This window comes from Periplaneta americana, chromosome 9 (assembly GCF_040183065.1).
Source record: "Periplaneta americana isolate PAMFEO1 chromosome 9, P.americana_PAMFEO1_priV1, whole genome shotgun sequence".
NCBI classification, from domain to species: domain Eukaryota; kingdom Metazoa; phylum Arthropoda; class Insecta; order Blattodea; family Blattidae; genus Periplaneta; species Periplaneta americana.
This window is the reverse complement of record NC_091125.1, coordinates 53,665,871-53,686,484: the sequence shown is the minus strand read 5'-3', so window position 1 is coordinate 53,686,484 and position 20,614 is coordinate 53,665,871. Positions and strand designations below refer to the sequence as shown.

The following is a 20,614-nucleotide window of genomic DNA, read 5'->3' as shown; positions in this document are numbered from 1 at the left end:
GTTCAGTGATGTTTTGAAACAGTTGAAAGCAATGACAGCTGCAGTTTGCAACTGTCGAACTGAGCACTTAGACAACAGAATATCTGTTGCTATAGGTAACGGTTTTGGTTTTAAAATCTCAATTTGAATAAAAATCCTACATGCTCATAAGTGTATTTTCTATGCTTCACAGCATTTTAAGAAATACCTTTTGTTGTATTGTTTACGCCCAATTTTTGACTGCTTTAAAACACATACACAAACAGACATATATATAACTAGGCCTACAGTATATAAAGCTTTTAATTGTTTCGGGTGTAAAGCATCATTCAACTATGATAAATAATAATTTTAAAAAATTGTACAAATTCCAAGAATAGAATATTACGAAATAAAGTCACAAGAGATACGATGTTCAAATACTATGAAATGATGGCAATGCCAATATTGATGCGAGGATCGGAAAATTAGACAAGAAACAGTACTAATTAAAGAACAGTGAAGACGCTGAAATGAAGTTGTTATGATCTGTAGCTGATTTCATCCTTAAAGATCATGTATGAAGCGACTAATTCGACAACATTTTACGGATAAAAAAATATAAGAATTGTCCAATAAATTCAACAATACTTACAGACAAAAGGGGAGGCGTGATATTGAAAGATACAGACGACAATGTGAAGATACTTTCTAACTTACTTAGTTACTTTCTCAAATGAGTCGGACCAAAAGACCCATTTGTAAATTAATGAAGATGGTGTAATTATTATTTCCAAACACGGACTATGGTAACGATAAGGGAACATGACAAAAATGTCAGAAAATTAGTAGAGACCTTAAAATGATGAAAATGTCAGAAAATGGAGAGGAGCCTCAAAATTTTATTCACTTTACTTTAATCGAAGAGCTTTACACTAGTATTTTTCTTTGTTGTCAATAAATTGATAGCCTATAGCCCATCAGTTACGAGAACAATATACAAAAATCATTATATGATATCACAAATAGAATTCGGTATTTCACCGTGTCCATACAAGTTACACCATAAGGGCAGATTGGTCATAGAGTGGTCGCTTACTTTGTTGGGCTCGTTATGTCTAGCTGTTCCAGGCAACTGAGCAAATGTAATTCTTCGCTATTGTTTATATAAGATACCTAGTTGCTGGAGTCAAATGACACACTCGAATAAGATTAACATATTTACAGCACATTATAATATAAATTTATGTAAAATAAGACTATAAATAATATACTCATCATTCATAGTGTTCTGCTCAAGGGCAGGTCTTTCACTGCAAACCCAGCATTCTCCAGTCTTTCCTATTTCCTGCCTTCCTCTTAGTCTCCGCATAATATGATCCATATATCTTAATGTCTTCTATCATCTGATATCTTCTTCTGCTCGGAACTCTTCTCCCGTTCACCATTCCTTCCAGTGGATCCTTCAGAAGGCAGTTTCTTCTCAACCAGCGACCCAGACAATTCCTGTTTCTCTTTCTAATCAGTTTCAGCATTATTCTTTCTAATGGATTAATAAAATAAATTCAATTAAGAAAGAGAAGAAAAATCCAATTATTGGGTCTTAAACGCAAAAAGTTATTGTATATGATCTGCCATATTGGCTTTGCACGACAGCTGAGGCTACTAACTGCAGCATGGTATCACAAATTACATCATATGAATTACCTACGATATTCATGTCTGATACAAATTGACTGGATTTTCATTCTCTGTCCTGATAACAATATCATGAATTAGTTTTATTAACCCAGTATATCCTCTGATTGAGGTTCTGGCTAATATGTACAGTAGTGGCAAAAAAAACCGGACCGATTGCAGCGATATTTTACTACTTAATTAACTTATTATTCCCATAACATGAATTTTACCAGCAATCGAAAAGTATTGGGAATAAATTTGAATAAAGAACAAAAAAAAGTTTCCTTCCCAGGCAGGATTCGAACCACGAAAGTCTTAGTTACCAGTCTATCGTGCTCTGGAGTGAACAAGGCTTTGAAATCGGCTACGAGGGTCGGTCCGTTTTTTTTTTTTTTTTACCACTACTATACATCTATTATCAGGCAGTACATCTCACTTGACGATATGTGTCAGAGGAAGAACAATTGTTTGTATATATCTGAAGTCTGACTAGTGTAATATGCAGCTAGTCGGCGATGTATGCAATGGAGAGGGAAAGGAACTGGCACCCTACCTCATTTCCTGCCCTAGTTTACTCATAAGTGGTGCCTTCTTGGTTTCACTTGTGAGGTTCAGCCCTTACTTCGGACAGTTGACTAAATTACAACTTCTCTTTTACATAATTTATTTATATATCCTAATGTTATTGCAGAGTTTCCTTTGGCTTCAGCAATTTATTTTCTTATATAAACAATAGCCAAGATACATCGTTCCTCAGTTGCCTGGAATAATCAGAAATAACGAGCCCAACAAAGTAGCCGTCTGACCTACCCGTATTTGTCTTGATGTTGAAACTGTATGTAGTTCCGGACGTTGAAAATGTTAAGTTCCAGGACACGGTAGAATATCCAAAAGTCTATTTCTGCTCAAATTCGCAATGAAATTCCAAAAAATGTATATAATACTATATGTGAGGAATATGAAAAGTCCCGGAATACAGTACGACAATATCGTTGATACAAGTAAAGCGTAGTCAATCTGTGATAAATAAAATGTGAGCTGTTAAAATAGTGGAAAAGTGGAGTTATTAAACAACTTGTACCCAAATACTACTCCTGTGCTTGTTTTTTGTGAAGAATAGACCAAATTGATAAAATTAAATGAACAATATTTTAAAGACAGATTTCACAATATAAAACTGAAGTTGTGTTACTTAAAAAATTTAGACAAGTGACATTTGTATCAAAATGATTATATGAAAGCGCAGCTTGAACAATAAATTAAATAAAGAATAGCGGACACCGAAAAAGTGGCCTAAGTTTATAAAGTTAAGGAATATGTCAAATGATGATAAGATAAATGTAGATAATTGAGAAAAATTCAAAAGTATTTCATTGAAATGATTCTTAAGAGCTAACATATAAGAAATAACTGGATATTACACGTACTTGCTTACAGGAAGTGATAATTTCAGGGTTACGTCAACGACTGCGAACTGCAGAGCAATTAGTAAACATGACACGCCAAAATAATGAAAGAAGATTGTCGACAATGATGAAGTTAATGATGTAATATAGCTATATAAGGGAAAAATTTTCTTTAACAAGGAATAACGCTAATTCTTTTTAAATGCATGTGCGCAAAACTAGGGCCATGACACAAAACGATGAAAAGCAGATGACAGACAGTCGAAATGAGATTTTCAAAAATGTTTTGGAATTAAAAAGCGACTGGTTAAGAAATGACGTCGAATCAAATTGAATAGGGCCTATATTTAATTTTTAAAATACATGATTATAGAAAAAATGAATGTAAATTGACATCCGAAATACAGTGATATGTTTATTGTAATCCGAAAGGAAGAAGAAACATGGGATGAGCTTAATAATTGAAAAGTTCCAAACGTTTGAGAGATGATGATTATGGTGTAGGCTAGATGATTATGATTATGCTCTGATGGTAATAATAATAATAATAATAATAATAATAATAATGACGATAAACAAGATCGGTTTTTTATTCTTCTTTTTTTGGGAGAAATAAAGAAGTCTTTGTATTTTTCGTTAAAATGTGCCAGCAATTTCGCAAAAAGTTGCTATTTTTTAAACATAACACAACGTAATATCATATACAAGTTTCAAAGAGCAATAACATTATCTTATATTTGGTATTGTGTTTATAACATTCATGGAAAAATGAAACTATTTATTGTATCCTATGTAAATTGGCCCATGTTTTACTTAGCTTAGTTACATACCAAAATTTGTATTCATGTATACAGCATGAACCGTAAGTAATGTAATTAATTTCAGGGGGTTATTTTTTGAGATATTTCAAACAAAAAAATAAATACAATTTTACTGGTTTTTGCTTTCTTTCCGAGATAAAATTTGTTTTATATGAAATATTTAATTCCGTGTTTTGGGAAACCATTGATTTAATTCCCAATATGCTCATTCAATTTAAGACAGCAGTGTATTACGGTAATAAATGATTGAAAGAATATCAGTTTTGTTCTTTAAATATGCAGAAATTTGATCCAAACAAATGTAACATTGTAAAATTCTTTTTCGGAGCGAAAGTTTACACTTTTTCGGATAAATTTCTGTACATTTAAAGAACAAAGCTAAAATCCTTTCAATCATTTACTATCATAATACACTGCTCTCCTAAATTGATTGAGCACATTAAGAATTAAATCAATATTATTATTATTATTAATTATTGTTAGTATTAATTATTAGTATTATTATTAATTGTATTTTAATTAATAAGTTTATTATTGTCATTATTGAGTGTAATTAGTTACCACTGCCACCGGGTATATACCCACTGCAGTGTGAATAAATACATACATACATACATACATACATACATACATACATACATACATACATACATACATACATACATACATACATACATACATACATACATACAATAGCTTTCCCAAAACACGCTATGAAATGTTTCATATAAAACAATTTTTCTCGAAAACGAAGCAAAAACGAGCAAAATTGTATTAAACTATTTTGTTTCAAATATCTCAAAGAATAATCCTCTGAGATTATTGACATTATTACTGTTCGTCCTGTATAAAACAATCTATCTTGCGTTAAATTTCAATCATCAAACATTAGTAAGACTTATGTATGTTACAATATTTTATTCTTTCGTATTTTTAACATGCCTGACGGTAGAAGATTAATAACTATAGTGATTATTATTATTATTATTATTATTATTATTATTATTATTATTATTATTATTATTCTCCCGTAGCGTCATTCGTTTCTGACATCAAAATTGTACAAGTGAAGTATCTGGGAATGCATTTCAACTACTTCACGTTTTATAGATTTTGTTCTCATTAGAAACTTTTGTTGAACTGTCTCTTACTTCAGAAAATTATTTCCTTTTAATATACCGTACTACAAGTGCAGCAGCTTAGCTATCTAGATACTGTAATCTTATACCTATTTTAAGAAACACGTGACGTGCATTTTACATCGATAACATAGTGAAGAAGTACAGTATGTGGCAAAACAAACGGTACAGGTACTGGCATTATCGCTCGGCTACTGAGCATGTTTGCTTAGCAACCAATTATTTATTTACCAGAATACTTAGACATAATGTGGATTTGTGCTCGGCTTAGAGCAGCAATTACGGTTCTCACAAGAGTGGGAAAGGTATTAATTAATTAATTCATTTAGTGTTCTACCCAAGGGCAGATCTTTCACTGCAAATCCAGCTTTCTCCAAACTTTCCTATATTTTGCCTTCCTCTTTATTTCCTCATATGGTCCATATATCTTAATGTCGTCTATCATCTGATATCTTATTCTACCCCGAACTCTTTTACCGTTCACCATTCCTTCAAGTTCATCCTTAAGTAGGCAGTTTCTTCTCAGTCAGTGACCCACCAATTCCTTTTCCTCTTCCTGATCAATTTTAGCATCATTCTTTCTTCATCCACTCTTTCCAACACAGTTCATTTCTTATTCTGTCTGTCCACTTCACACGTTCCATTCTTCTCCACATCCACATTTCAAATGCTTCTATTCGCTTCTCTTCACTTCGTCGTAATGTCCATGTTTCTGTCCTATACAATGCCATATTCCATACAAAGCACTTCACTAGTCTCTTTCTTAGTTCTTTTTCCAGACGTCCGCAGAAGAGGCTCCTTTTTCTATTAAAAGTTTCCTTTGCCATTGCTATCCTCCTTTTGGCTTCCTGGCAGCAGCTCATGTTACTGATTATAGTACACCCCAAGTATTTGAAGCTGTTCACTTGCTCTACTGCGTCATTTAGAATTCGCAAGTTTATCTTCTATATTTTTCTTCCTATGATCATGCTCTTCGTCTTATTTGCATTTATCTTCATCCCATACTGCTCACAGGTGTCATTTAGCTCCAGTAGCATATCCTTTAGTATCATTTCCTCTTCTAATAACTACGCCATATCATCAGCAAATCCTATGCATTTTATTCTTCTTCCTCCTACTATCACTCCTCCCATGTTCTGAAAACAGTTCTTTACTGAATTCTCCAAGTAGATGTTGAACAGGGTAGGTGATAAAGGACATCCTTGACGTTCTTCTCTCCCAATTTCACTTCCTTCTTACATTTCTTTTCCTATCCTGACTTTGACTCGTTGTTTCATATAAAGATTACAGAACAGTCTTCTCTCTGTACAATCCACACCCATTTTCTTTAGGATCCCCATCAGTTTATTCCAATCTACTCTGTCAAAAGCCTTTTCTAGGTTCACAAATACTATGTACACTTCCTTATTCTTGTTTAAGTATCTTTCGCCGATTGTCCATATCAGTCCAATTGCATCTATCGTACCTTTCCCCTTCCTGAAGGCAAACTGCTCTTCTTCTAACTATTGTTCAATCTTAGAATATAAACGTCGATTCAGTATTCGCAAGAGAATCTTCGCCGAGTGCGATATTAGACTGATAGTCCTGATATTTATTATTACTGAGTATTATTTCTGTCCATAAGTACTTAAGCGTGCAAATGGTCCAAGTTTGAAATATGTTTGATATATTTCACAAATCGCTACCGAGTAGCACAGTTATGTTACAAGTTGTGACAATTTAGGGAACGAATATTGTCCCGTTGAACACATTGTCCTTATCCATCGCATTCACCAGACCTACACCGCCTGTTGTTTACGTATGGGACATGTTAATTTAGTCCATGTTTTAGTATTTAGTATTTATTTATTTAACCTGGTAGAGATAAGGCCGTCAGGTCTTCTCTGTCCCTCTACCAGGGGATTACAACTATAATATGAACAATACGTATGGGTTATGTTAATTTAGTCCATGTTTATGGAGAATCCACCGATAACAATAATTTTATTGTGGAATTATGGGAGTAGACAGTTACTTCTTTCGCCAAGTATGATATCTATTAGCAAGTATGTTTGAGAATCTACTTTCGTGTTATGAATTTTGTTTAGATAATAATGGAAAGCATTTTGAATATGTGCTTTATAAAAAGGAATGGTGTCGGTGAGCATGGAATTTTGTTTTACAATGATGTTTATGTTCTTCACAAAATATTTTGATATAATACCTCTTGCATCAAAAGGGGAGACCTATAACTTAAACTTGATTAATATGTTTCAGTATTATTGTTGTATTTATCCTGGTAATAATGAACAGTTTGACTCGTAGACACATTGTTTTCAGCATTAAATTCCTACGATTGTTTGTTAGAAGATTCGAAGAGAACGTTAGGATGTAGACCTTCGGCTTACCCCTCCTACCAATAATGCACAACACAATATCATTACTGCAGTTGCTGTCGTAAGCGATATCACGAACTTTTTTGTTGATTTCGAGTTTGTTATTTTTTTTTTCTGGTTATTATATGCTTATATAAGTGTGTTAACTCTCTCTCGCTAAGTGGTTTTGTATTTAATTTTTCCATCTTAGCTATTATTTTATTATTGTCAATATTTTTATTTATTATTATTATTATTAATTAATTAATTTGTATTACTATCTTTGTAATATCTCCGTCACTGTTATTCTATTACTACTATTATTCTTATTAATTAATTATTATTGTTAATAATAGTAATAATAATAATAATAATAATAATATTTCTATCATCATCATTGATGTCCATAAAATTTATGTAGACTACTGGACATGCTCATTTCGGGTATCTATTCAAATATACCATTTCAAATGTAACTTATGAATAAATCTGAAATTTGAAATTTATTAATTGTAGTTTTAGATTACTAATTACATAAAAGCGCAGTGTTCATTTTCTGTACCTGTAGTTTATTTTGGTGCATACTGTGTAAAGAATGTATAGGGAATGAAAATCTGTTTGTTAATGAATAATACAAATATGAAAAACTTTAACATTGTCTAAACCAAACCATAGTATCATCATGAATGTCATCTTTATCTTTTTGTCATTATCGTCGTATTTCATATAGCCACTTATTCAACTCCACGATCACTCCGATTCCCAATTATGTAAGAACACCTAATTAAAGCTAAATATCCTTCGGTATCTTGCCTGAATAAGGTAACAATTCCTACAACACGATCATGCATGTGTGTCAATGAATTTTGATCGAAATTCAATTCAAATTCATGTCTACATTTAGATTTTGATTATAGTTGGAGTGAGAGGTAACCTTCATATCAATCAGTCTCTCGGCTTTATATGTATTCCTGGATATCAAATACAATGTTAGTCCAATTCCATGAATTCCGCTAGTTTCAATGACCCAGCAAAAAGCCTTCAGAACTTCGCAACATCCTATCCCTACCAGTTGGTGGGCTTTTGAAGCCGCAACTGTCTACAATGCTCTTATTGAAAAATAACAAATCAGATTAGATTTCCGTTCAGCAACTGGTTTATACTAGCAATTCAATTCACTATTTCATCATAACCACATAATTTACACATTCTATATTAACTGTCCTTATTATCATATATTATGTTATCAATGCAGTGTATGTTCAATTCAGTCCTTACATCTTTTTTTTTTCGTAATCGATTTCTTATTATAAGCAAATCATTTTCGATAGAAATTTTATCGCTACAATCTGTGTTATTTAATGTTAAAACTAATCGGGATTGTATTATACAGTATATATCTTTTCCATATACTTCATTGTTTTGTTATCTGGCGTTTATGACTTCTGACTCACATCACTTGGTCTTTGTAAAATTTATTTTTCTTTTTTGTAGTTTATGTCATAGCCTAATTAATAAATTTGAGAAGACTTTATAATGGGAACAACTAATACAATTCCACTAATTGCTAAATAAATATATCGAGTTATTCAAAAGTCAGGTTTCACAGAAACTTCTCTGCCAATTGTTTCATTATTGTTACTTATTTACTTACAAATGGCTTTTATGGAACTCGGAGGTTCATTGCCGCCATCACACAAGCCCGCCATCGGTCCCTATCCCTAGCAAAATTAATCCAGGCCTACCATCATATCCCACCTCTCACAAATCCATTTTAATATTATCCTCTCATTTACATCTCGGCCTCTTCAAAGGTCTTTTTTCACAAGCACTGCCATCTACCAATCTTTAGGCAAACCTCAAGAAATACCCGCCATGGCGCACGATCGATTAGGTGTCACACACATACACACACAGAAGATGCCTTACTTTTCTTGGCGAAAATGATCATGAAAAGCGAATGGAGAATGTTGGTGGAATGACGGCAGAAAATGGGAGAACCCCGAGAAAAACCCTAAAAACTTTGGCTTTATCCACTGAAATTACATCTCCGTCACCGCGGAGATTTGAACTCGATTCTGCGATCGTCGTAAGCCAGCGCTCTGCCAATTGAACTACAAAGGCGGCGTACGAGTATTCGCATAACACTATAATGTATCGTATATTATTTCCAGATTTTACGTTTTGACGTGAAAAGGTCTGAAACTTTGGTCCCGTACTAGGATATCATCCCAGAAAGTCGACAACACATTTTCAGCCCAGCTTTGTTACGCTTATAATTTCTAAACTTCATGACATAGCCCAGTGACATAAACTGCGATCGACAGACGAAGAATTAATGTATTCAACGTGACCTTGAGTTGGAGCGAGTGTCATCATCTAATAATAAGCTGGATGGGAAATTTGAGGTACGAATCGGTTGGTCGCGCTGCAGCCGAGACAGTGCAACTCGAGAATGCGAAGCGATGTAACGTTCGCAGTAGCGTCAAACGATTCATAAAGAACCAGGCTATAATCTCAATTATTGAGCAACACTCACCAGTCGACAAGTTAAATTGGAAAAATTCGCAAGTGAAATTGAGTAGTGAGAGAAAATTCACAATGTAGAAGTATATGCAGCTCAAATGAGAGAGAGCTTAAAAACAACCGATACCTTACATTCAACATTCCATCCCGAGATACATATTCACTGATAAAACTTCCGACTGTCTCTCCCATACTGCCTACCCTGATTATTTTATTTTATTGGTGATAGAAGAATCTGATTTTTTTTTTCTCCATAACTAGATCGTGTTTGACAAGAATTTCAAATAACATCTTCCTCTATTAATTTTTTACCTTGCTACATTAATTCTCTTTTATTGTATTTCTTCATGATTATCTTTTTGTTTAAGCGTGTTATCGAGAAGAGACGAATATTGAACAATGCATTGTAAACTAATTCTCCCTGAACACCTTTCGCGCTGTCATAAGTATTTTTGTGTACTTAGATCAGCAATAAACCAAGTTCACATAAGCTAATATCATGTTAAGGATCTACAACGTAAACAAAAATAAAATTCGGTTAATTTCCTGACCCTCGATCAAAAATGAACTCTAGTTAGCGATATTTATGCAGACCACCGAATACGAGACACAATATTTTCTTGTTTTTGCATATTTCATTACACTTCTTTTGTATTAACATTTTGTTGGGACATGATGCCAAAATATAATGTACATATATGCATATACTGAACATTCTACAGTACCGGTACCCACTCTAACTGAGAACCATGATCTACAGTGAAAAAATATTTACAATAAATACAGACTAGAGAGATAAATTCCTAAGGAAAAGAAAAGGTTGCACAACACAAAAATCAATTACGAAACAAATATGTAAGTACCAACTAAACATTATACTAAAAATAATAAAACCTGAAACGTTTAAGAAACAATATTAATTTATACTGGTATAATACTCATGAAACATTCGATGACGACGACGATGATGATGATGATGATGATGGGGGGGGGGAGGAGGGGAGGAGACCAATGGAAATTAACGTTTTTTCAGGGAAGGGGGAAATAGTACGCGTCGTTTATGAGAGACATATACTCGTATACTTATTTACAAATCGATTTCAGAGAACCCGAAGTTCATTGCCGCCCTCACATAAGCCCGCCATCGGTCCCTATCCTGAGCGAGACTAATACAGTCCCCAGCATCATCCCACCTCCTTCAAGTTCATTTTAATATTATCCTCCCATCCACTTCTCGGTCTCTCCAAAGGTATTTTCCCCCCCTCAGGTCTCCCAACTAACTCTTTATACGCATTTCTTGATTCATCCATACGTGCTACATGTCCTGCCAATCTCAAACGTCTGAATTTAATGTTCCTAATAATATATGCTGTTGATTAATACTGGCATCGTGTTAACAGAACGACACTACTGCGTTCTTCCGATACCAGGTAGATAGAATTCCTTGAATGAACTCCAACGTAGATACGAAAATTCTTAACTACCGTATAAAGCTTTTCACGCGACTTAGTTCATACGTCTCATCTTCTTCATGGCTACAGTATTTTTTTCTGGGATCATGTTACCATAACTAACAGCGACCGAGTCTTAACATTACAACTAGGCAATGTTGCTTAAGCGCTAATAATTCATGTTGTTCTGGGCGGCTAAAAAGCTGCGACCCCAACGAACTAAGTCGCATTAAATGGGGTAGTATAGACAACTATAATTATTTGAAATAATGGAAAATAATGTTGTACTGTATTGGAAAGGAAACAATACAAGTTACACTCCAGAAATTTCTGTAACAAATTAATGCCTATTATAAAATGTTGTTTGTTGCAGGTGCGGGTGTTTTCATCACTCTTGGATACGGCACTGGAAGAACACAAGTTACCTGGTATTAATTTGTGGGAACCTTAGAAAGACGGCATTTGATATTTTTTCGCTGCGATGATAACGGGCACCAGTCAGCATCATCTGCTATTATTGTGAATTTAATAATGTCCAGCAATAACCCAAATTCTCGTTTTTTTTTTTTTGTTGTTGCTCGGAATACTGTTACTTGTACTACTATTGCTAATGCAGCATACTTATTTCTGGAACTACAGTCTACCATTTGACTCATTTTCGCCCTCAAACACTATTTATACCAACAGGTTAATAAAAACAATTATTAATGTTTGTAGTCTTGGGGCCTTACATTAAGGACAATGTTATATTATTTCACTATATAGTCATCATCATCATCATCATCATCATCATCATGAAGCGGTTAGAATTGAGCCTGTTCTTATATCTCAAGGTAGTCATGATATGAACACCGTTGTTTAGGTCCAGCTTTATCTCGGATTCTCTTCAGGTTGATGGTGAAATGTCTTCTTTGGTAAAGGTGTTGATACCATTCCTTGTACATGATCAAACCAGTTCTTTTTATATATTTATATATCTTCCATTATGTTTGAAACTTTTAATTTCTTCCGACTGTCTGTATTTACCTTTTCATCGATTCTGTTTAAACCTAAAAAAGAATGTAAAAATCTCATTTAGACTGCTTGGAGTTGAATTTATATTTGGAATATAGGACCCACCTTCGACTACTAAGATAGTTCAGGGAACCTTTTGCTTCCGTAGCATACAATCGTAATTTTATATCTGTAAACTCTTTTTTCCAAACTACTGTTATAATTCCATTTATTTTGTTCTATTTTTGTAATTTTATGTCTGTAATGACTTATAACACAGATTATGTGACTGAAATAATTAAATTAGCCTAAGATATTTTTTCGATAACTTTTCCTTACAACTCTATCACAGCCTAGTATATACAGTCACGAAGTTTGAGTTTATGAGGGTACTAGGAACAATAGACTGTGCAGGTACTATTTCGCATTGTTTGTAATGAGGCGATAGTAGCGATCCTAGTGGTTAGCAACTATCTATGGATGCATATTTACTACGTATTGAGCTTCGTGACTGTATATACTAGACTGTGATTCTATTTTGATCCTTCTTAATTCTTTTTTCACTTTGTAGTCTGAGATGCAATTATGCAAAGGCAACTTCACTATACAAGGTGAAATGTAAGTATTGTCATTAATTATTTCAGGGGGTTATTCTTTGAGACATTTTAAACAAAAACTTTAATACAATTTTGCTCGTTTTTGCTCTCTTATCGAAATAAAAATTGTTTCATAAGAAATATTTCATAGCGTGTTTTGGGAAAGCCGTTGGTTTAATTTCCAGTATCAGTAGAATTTTAAAACGTTACTTTTGTTCGGATCAAATTTCTGCATATTTAAAGGACAAAACTAAAATTCTTTCAATAATTTATTATAATACACTGCTCTCTTAACTTGACTGAACATATTAAGGCTTTCCAAAAACACGCTGTGAAATATTTCATATAAAACAATTTTTATCTCGGAAAGGAGGCAAAAACGAGCAAAATTGTATGAAACATTTTTTTTAAACATCTCAAAGAATATCCCTCTGAAATCAATGCTATTACTTACGGTTCAATGTTAATGTTACGTTTTATTTAACGACGCTCGCAACTGCCGAGGTTATATCAGCGTCGCCTGTGTGCCGTAATTTTGTCCCGTAGGAGTTTTTTACATGCCAGTAAATCTACTGACATGAGCTTGTCGCAATTTAGAACACTTAAATGTCATCCACCTAGCCCGGGATCGAACCCGCAACCTCGAGCATAGAAGGCCAGCGCTATACCACTGAGCCTACCAGGCCGATCTTACGGTTCATTCTGTATACAAGAAAAGATATGTTGTGTTAGACTTCGTCCGGCGTGACCTTCTGGTCTGTAAATCATGTGCAAAGTGAAAATTTCGACACCATAAGGCAAAAGCGGACAGGAAATAAACAGAATTACCAATAAAAAAATAAAATTCGCAAGAGAAAATAATATAGTCTTGTATAATGTACTCCCAGTTAGATGACAAAAACAAGTGTTTCAATTCCATAGAAATATGAAGAGACTGGAGCGTTGCCATGGTAACGCAAGCAAAACCAATTAATGAGATAGGCAGGTAAATTTATGCAACTTCTTCCCCAGCCGCACAGAAGCTGACAGAACTGTTATTTTAACGACATAAGCAAAAAGATGGAAAGGAAAGATGCGTTTCTTTGTTATCATTTGGATTTAAAACACGGGACAATGAGGTCTCGTGGATGTAATGGAAAGAGATTTATTTGACAGCAAATAAAAAAATCCATTGCGCGACAGTGTGTAGAGAACCAAGATCTACCAGCCTACTGATGGTCTCAAGTTCACATGCTTTCACAGAGGTCAACGATCATCCAGCCAGTACGGGGGGAAACAATTAGTTAACAAAAATATTATAAATGTAAGAATGGTAATAATCCGTGGTCTAGGCCGACCAGCCGACTGTCCGACTCACGTCCAGATGCCTCAGCAGAGGAGAACGATCATACAACCAGTAAGAGGATAACATGTAGTTAACATGACCACCGGCGTATTTCCAGCAGGTAGCCAACATCGTAAGTAACAAGGATACATTAATTACGTAGACAAGAAATTTTGCCTGGAACATTCTCTTTCAGGGACAGGGTCGCTATACATGTCGTAAGACTGTAACACGGAACTCGGAGCTTTATATCAATCTCTTACTGCAGCCTATTGGCAGATTTCATCCGAAAATCTCGTAATAGCCTATCTAGTAATAACGAACGTTTTACCCACTTTAGACATAGAACTGAACACTTGATTCTAAAAAAATGTAGGATTCTGTTGTAACGGATGAGAGAATGTCGTCACTAGAGTTATCTTTAGTAAAGCAGGTAGGGACTTGCATACAATCCAATCCATAGTGATATCATTCGGTTGGTCTTTGTCTCATAAAAATTATTTGGTAGAAAATAAAACAACGGTCATGCGTTTGAGTCGCTTCTAGGGCATTAGGCCTACTCTTTTTCAGTATGTCAATGATAATGTCCTGTTGTTGCCTGGCACAGGAGCAGGCATCGTCATGAGGAGTCCGAGCGTTGCCCATCTATAATCCGGGTCAGCTTACTTAATACCATTTTCCCCCTATTACTACATTTACTACATATGCTAGTGGATTATAGTGATTTTCCAGCTCTCAGGTTGAATTTTCTTTTACCAACTTTGTTTCGAATTTCCGGTACTGACAAATGCAACAACTGACAATTATTTTCTAACTGTTACGTTGGCATCAATAACTTCGGTTTCCAGTAAAGTAAACTGATGAAAATGCAAGTACCTAGGTTTGTGAATTAATAATTAATTAGTAGTACCGGTATTAATATTTATATCAATACACAATTCAGCCCTGTTTTGTTGTGATTGCAATTCAACTCTATATTCAGGTAAGTGCAATTAAATAAGAAATAACTTATAGACCTACTTCGTATGAAACATGCATGTAAATATATTGACATTTTAATTAAATTCTTTCGTGTTTAGATTTTTATTAAAATGTCCATGAGAGGAAATAGCATGGTAGCGACTTCTCCAAGAAAGAAAGTGCTTGTAAGTATTTTAAGTAAGCTATACATTTTAAAGTGGTGTTCTGTTTTCGGAATTCGTACTAATCATTTCACGTGATCAAACTACATTTTTAGGTTAGGTCTCCTGAATCGTAAACTGTTTAGTTAAAGCAATGAATTTCATGTTGTCAGACAAAATAAATTTTAATAATAGATCATACTAATCCTAATTACCAACATAATATGCGAGAATTCCAGAAAGAAAATATATTATTTCATAAATTATTGAATCGTGTAGAAAACACATCTCAACATAAAGATGAGATGTGGTAAATAAGTAAGACATATAGTTATTGCTAATTAACTATATTATTATTATTTCAGTACGTAGCATTGTGATTTTTCCCTCTTTGGTGATAACTGGTATTAGTTGGCAACAATGAAGAGATGGCTCAATTAGAGATTTAGGAATTACACTTACGTGATCCCCACTATAGTAGCCTATACATAAACAGGTCGAACAAACTTTTAGGCTAATGGCGGCGTGATGGGTGAAATTTCTATTTCCGACAATTTTTAAGCCAGAGTCTTCATATTTCCTACATCTCATACCCTTGTTGTAAGTATTCTTGCATATTTTCAAAATATATCTCTACTTATCAAATGTAAATTTCATTTGTTGTAAGTATTCTTGCATATTTTCAAAATATATCTCTACTTATCAAATGTAAATTTCATGCATGACAATTTTTACGGCGTCTCTGATATGGCTACAAAAGATCAAAGTGTCCAGAATTTTAGATTTACATCTACAAAAGGAGAGAAAGTTAAAAAATATATATTTGCAATTTAAAATTAGAAATTTTAGTGGTCACTAAATATATTTTATTTTTTTAATTTCGAAAGTATTTAGTTTATCAAAAACGAATGCCAGTGTGTTTCGTTATTACTGTATATCGAACACGCAGTAAAAGTTTCATATCCCTAGCAACAAAATTGTAAGAGCCATTACACTTGGAACACGATGAAATGTACTGAAAAAAATATATAAAAAAAACGAAAATACGATTGACTGAAAATGACCAAAATAACACCCGTATCCTCTTAAAGAAGCTCCATTGTTGAGCTTCAGCTGATGTAAACTTCCCAGAAGAATAAGAACGTTTTATCAAAAAGTTCTAATGCTGACAAAAGTTCATTTTCCTCCCGGGTATCGAACCCTCGGACTTCCACCAATTTCATACAGAGAACTGAACTAAGTTAAATTACAAAAAATAGTAACGAAACAAGCAAACTAGAACTTCATAAATGGATTACCACATGTAAATGCTTCTGCGACCGCATAAAATGTAACAATCGTACCGAACGCTGTACCCATACAGCAGTGAAACAAAACATCTGGCTTATACTCAAAGGCTTCAAGGTCTCTTGCACCGCTTTTGCTCGAAACAGTTCGCCTCGCGTAACCATGGCAACCGTAGTACTACGCGCTGCTTCCTGTCGTACTACTAGGAGTTTGAATCAGATGACGTTAGGGACTATAATGGTGGCTTGCTGTAATGCTTTACTCGACCTTATTGCAAATGGCGACAGAATACTCAATGTGCCACACCTCACAGCCGAAAAGAAGAAAAAACTTTGTTTACCGACGCACTGCGAGTCAAACTGGTATGGCAGTGTAATCAAATCTTAAAATTATAGTTCCTCAAAGCGTACAAACAAGGTGACAATATAGAGTAAGAAAAAGTCATTTCCATTCCTCTTGTTCAGTTTTATGTTCAATGCTCAACACCAAATATGTGCTACTTACAATTACTGCTACTAGAAATACTGTAATGGTTCAGTACTCATGTAAATGATCTGCTATCTGGCGATTGTTATTAGTTATTTCCTGAACTATCATTTTCGGGAATAGACTTCCCTCTCACACTCTCTGTTTTGTGTCTCTTCTCATAATGTCGACGCTACTGGAATCCCCACATAACTGCCATTATTACTGTATTTGCATTTATTTATCACGAATTGATTAATATTAATGTGCTACCAACACCGATTAGCCAATAGTAGGCTAGTATAAGATGATGATGATGATAATAATAATAATAATATTAAAGTAGTAGTAGTAGTAGTAGTAGTAGTAGTAGTAGTAGTAGTAGTAGTCATAATAATAATAATAATAATAATAATGATAATAATGTAACAAATACAAATGACACTTGGGAGGAAATTAAACGCAGAATAAATATGGGAAATGAGTTTTATTTTTCGGTTGAGAAGCTTTTATCACCCAGTCTGCTGTCAAAAAATGTGAAAGTTAGAATTTATAAAACAGTTATATTACCGGTTGTTCTGTATGGTTGTGAAACTTGGACTCACACTTTGAGAGAGGAACAGAGATTAAGGGTGTTTGAGAATAAGTTTCTTAGGAAAATATTTAGGGCTAAGAGGGATGAGGTTACAGGAGAATGGAGAAAGTTACACAATTCACAGAACTGCACGCATTATATTCTTCACCTGACATAATTAGGAACATTAAATCCAGACGTTTGAGATGTGCAGGGTATGTAGCACATATGGGCGAATCCAGAAATGCATATAGAGTGTAAGTTGGGAGGCCGGAGGGAAAAAAAAACCTTTGGGGAGGCCGAGAAGTAGATGGGAGGATAATATTAAAATGAAATTGAAGGAGACTGGATTAATCTTGCAAAGGATAGGGACCGATGGCGGGCTTATGTGAGGGCGGCAATGAACCTCCAGGTTCCTTGAAAGCCATTTGTAAATAAGTAAATAATAATAATATTACTTATCCGGAACTTACAAAAGATTTTCAGAGAACTAGGAGGTTCAGTGCCGCCCTCACATAAGTCCGCCATTAGTCCCTATTCTGAGCATGATTAATCCAGCCTCTACTACCATACCTCACCTCTCTCTCAAATCCCTCTTAGCCCAAAATATTTTCCTAAGCACCTTATTCTCGAGCGCCCTTAACCTTTGTTCCTCTCTCAAAGTGAGGGTCCAAGTTTCACAACCATACAGAACAACCGGTAATATAACTGTTTTATAAATTCTAACTTTCAATTTTTTTTAAAGCAGACTAGATGACAAAAGGTTCTCAGCCGAATAATAAAGGCATTTTCCATATTCATTCTGTGTTTAATTTCCTCTTGGGTGTAATTTATATTTGTTATTTTCGCTCCAAGATATTTGAAATTTTCCACCTCTTCAAAGGTTAAATTTCCAATATTTATATTTTTATTTCGTACTAGTCTATGTTCTGGTCAGGAGACAATCATATACTTTGTTTTTTTCGGAATTTACTTGCAAACCTATTCTATTACTTGCATCAAGTAAATAATAATAATAATAATAATATTAATAATAATAATAATAATAATAATAATAATAATAATAATAATAATAATAATAATGTTTAATATATTACCATTATGCAAACTCTAAATTTATAAGTTAAGTGAATCATATTTATTACTAAACGAGGCAGTAATTTTAAAGCATCTGAAGACCGTGGAAGGACATTTAGAATTTCTGTTGTGGATAAGACTGGAACTTTGCATAAATGTCATAGAATACGAAAGCTAACACAGTTTTATTAAAGTCTCACAGATCATGTTACTTTTAGGGATCTTCAATAAAAATAGGACATCAAGGTCTTGATGTCTAAAACAAACTGCAAAACTTGAAAAATAATCTCAATTTTTCTGATATTTGTACGGTAACTATTCTTGCACTCTTCCTCTTTAGCTTTTCATTTAACGACGTTGTGTCGTTGGAATTTGTGACAGCGAAATGGTTTTTGGAGCCATGAGGCCGAGGATTCGCCATGTGATTACCTGACATTCGCCTTGCAGTTGAGGTAAACCTCGGAAAAAGCTAACCAGGTAATCAGCTCAAGTGGAAATCGAACCTACGCACGACAGCAACTCCGGATTAGCAGGAAAACGCCCTACCGACGGTTTATACGAATATAACGATATCAATTTGCCTTAGATAGACCTATTTTATAATTTAGCCTAGTCAGTTAATGTAACAGAAGTGTAGACTTCAGAAATGTACATTCGAGTTTCGATCTCATAATTAAATATAAATCAGGCGTAAATAAACAATAAGTTGCTGGTAGTATTATACTCAATGTTCTAAGTAGGCCTACTGTACATGGCTATTATATCACATCAGTATGCTTGTGAAAGTAAAGCTAATGTTAAATAATACAGCGAACTCTTAGTAATAATAATAATAATAATAATAATAATAATAATAATAATAATAATATCATTTAAGGTACAACTGTCAAAATTACTTAATGGTAGATAATATCTTGCGCGAAATGCAAGTAATACTGATATTCTAGGTAGAAGAATAGAATACAGCCTATTACAGCAGGCCTATATGTTACAAAAACAGTGTGCATTTTCCGCAAATTTTAAAACATGGAAAATAAATAGAATAATATTTATCATTACAAAAGTAAAGAGCGCGCCGTAGCGTCTGGATTGAGGTGCTATGCTGCATGTCGGAGAATCGCGAGTTCGATTCCCGATGTGGTCTTGCATTTTCTCTATCGATCTAATTCTTCCGGCCGCATTATAGCTCTGGGTTCACTAACAAGGAGAGGACACGCTTTGTATATCACCGAATGAAATAAGATTGTGTGAGATGAAAGTACAAGAAGTACTGTTTAAAGTCATACCTGGTATGGATGGCCAATGACCCCTCATTTTGAAAATATTAGCTATTGTTTGTGACATACTTCGTTAGATGCCTCTGATTGATTTCGACTGTATAACGTCACATCATTATACAGAAAACGCTCTACTCGATTGCAGTCCGACTCCCTCTAATTTATACGTTGACTTATGTAAACTGGTGGAAAATTGCAAACATCAACAACTTTGTTTATGCGATAACATAGCAAACATACACAATCCCGTGCAACAACATGGAAAGTCCTCTTAAATCGTGGCACATAATTTTATTTCAAAGCGTTCGACTCGTATCCTGCCTAAAGAAGTTTCACTTGAATTGTAATAAATAATAATAATAATAATAATAATAATAATAATAATAATAATCATCACCATCATCATCCAAACAAGTATAAGGCCCAAGGCCCGTTAAATGGAAATGGAAAAAAATTAAGTAAATTACTTTAAGTTGGTATTCCGGTGAACGCCTCAATTTATGATAGAACGACAGCGAAAATTATTATTAGCAGAGTTAAATTTTGAAATAATCATAAATTTGCT

The 20,614-nt window shown here is 34.0% G+C and overlaps 1 long non-coding RNA gene across 1 annotated transcript in view; it reads left to right on the top strand.

Annotated features, from left to right (window-relative positions):
* Positions 1–12,648, top strand: part of LOC138705649 (uncharacterized) — a 206,521-nt gene extending 193,873 nt beyond the window's left edge. The window contains exon 5 of the long non-coding RNA XR_011333712.1: positions 11,709–12,648. This is a non-coding gene — a long non-coding RNA (uncharacterized lncRNA). The remainder of the gene's footprint in view (positions 1–11,708) is intronic.
* The last annotated feature ends 7,966 nt before the right edge of the window (positions 12,649–20,614 follow it).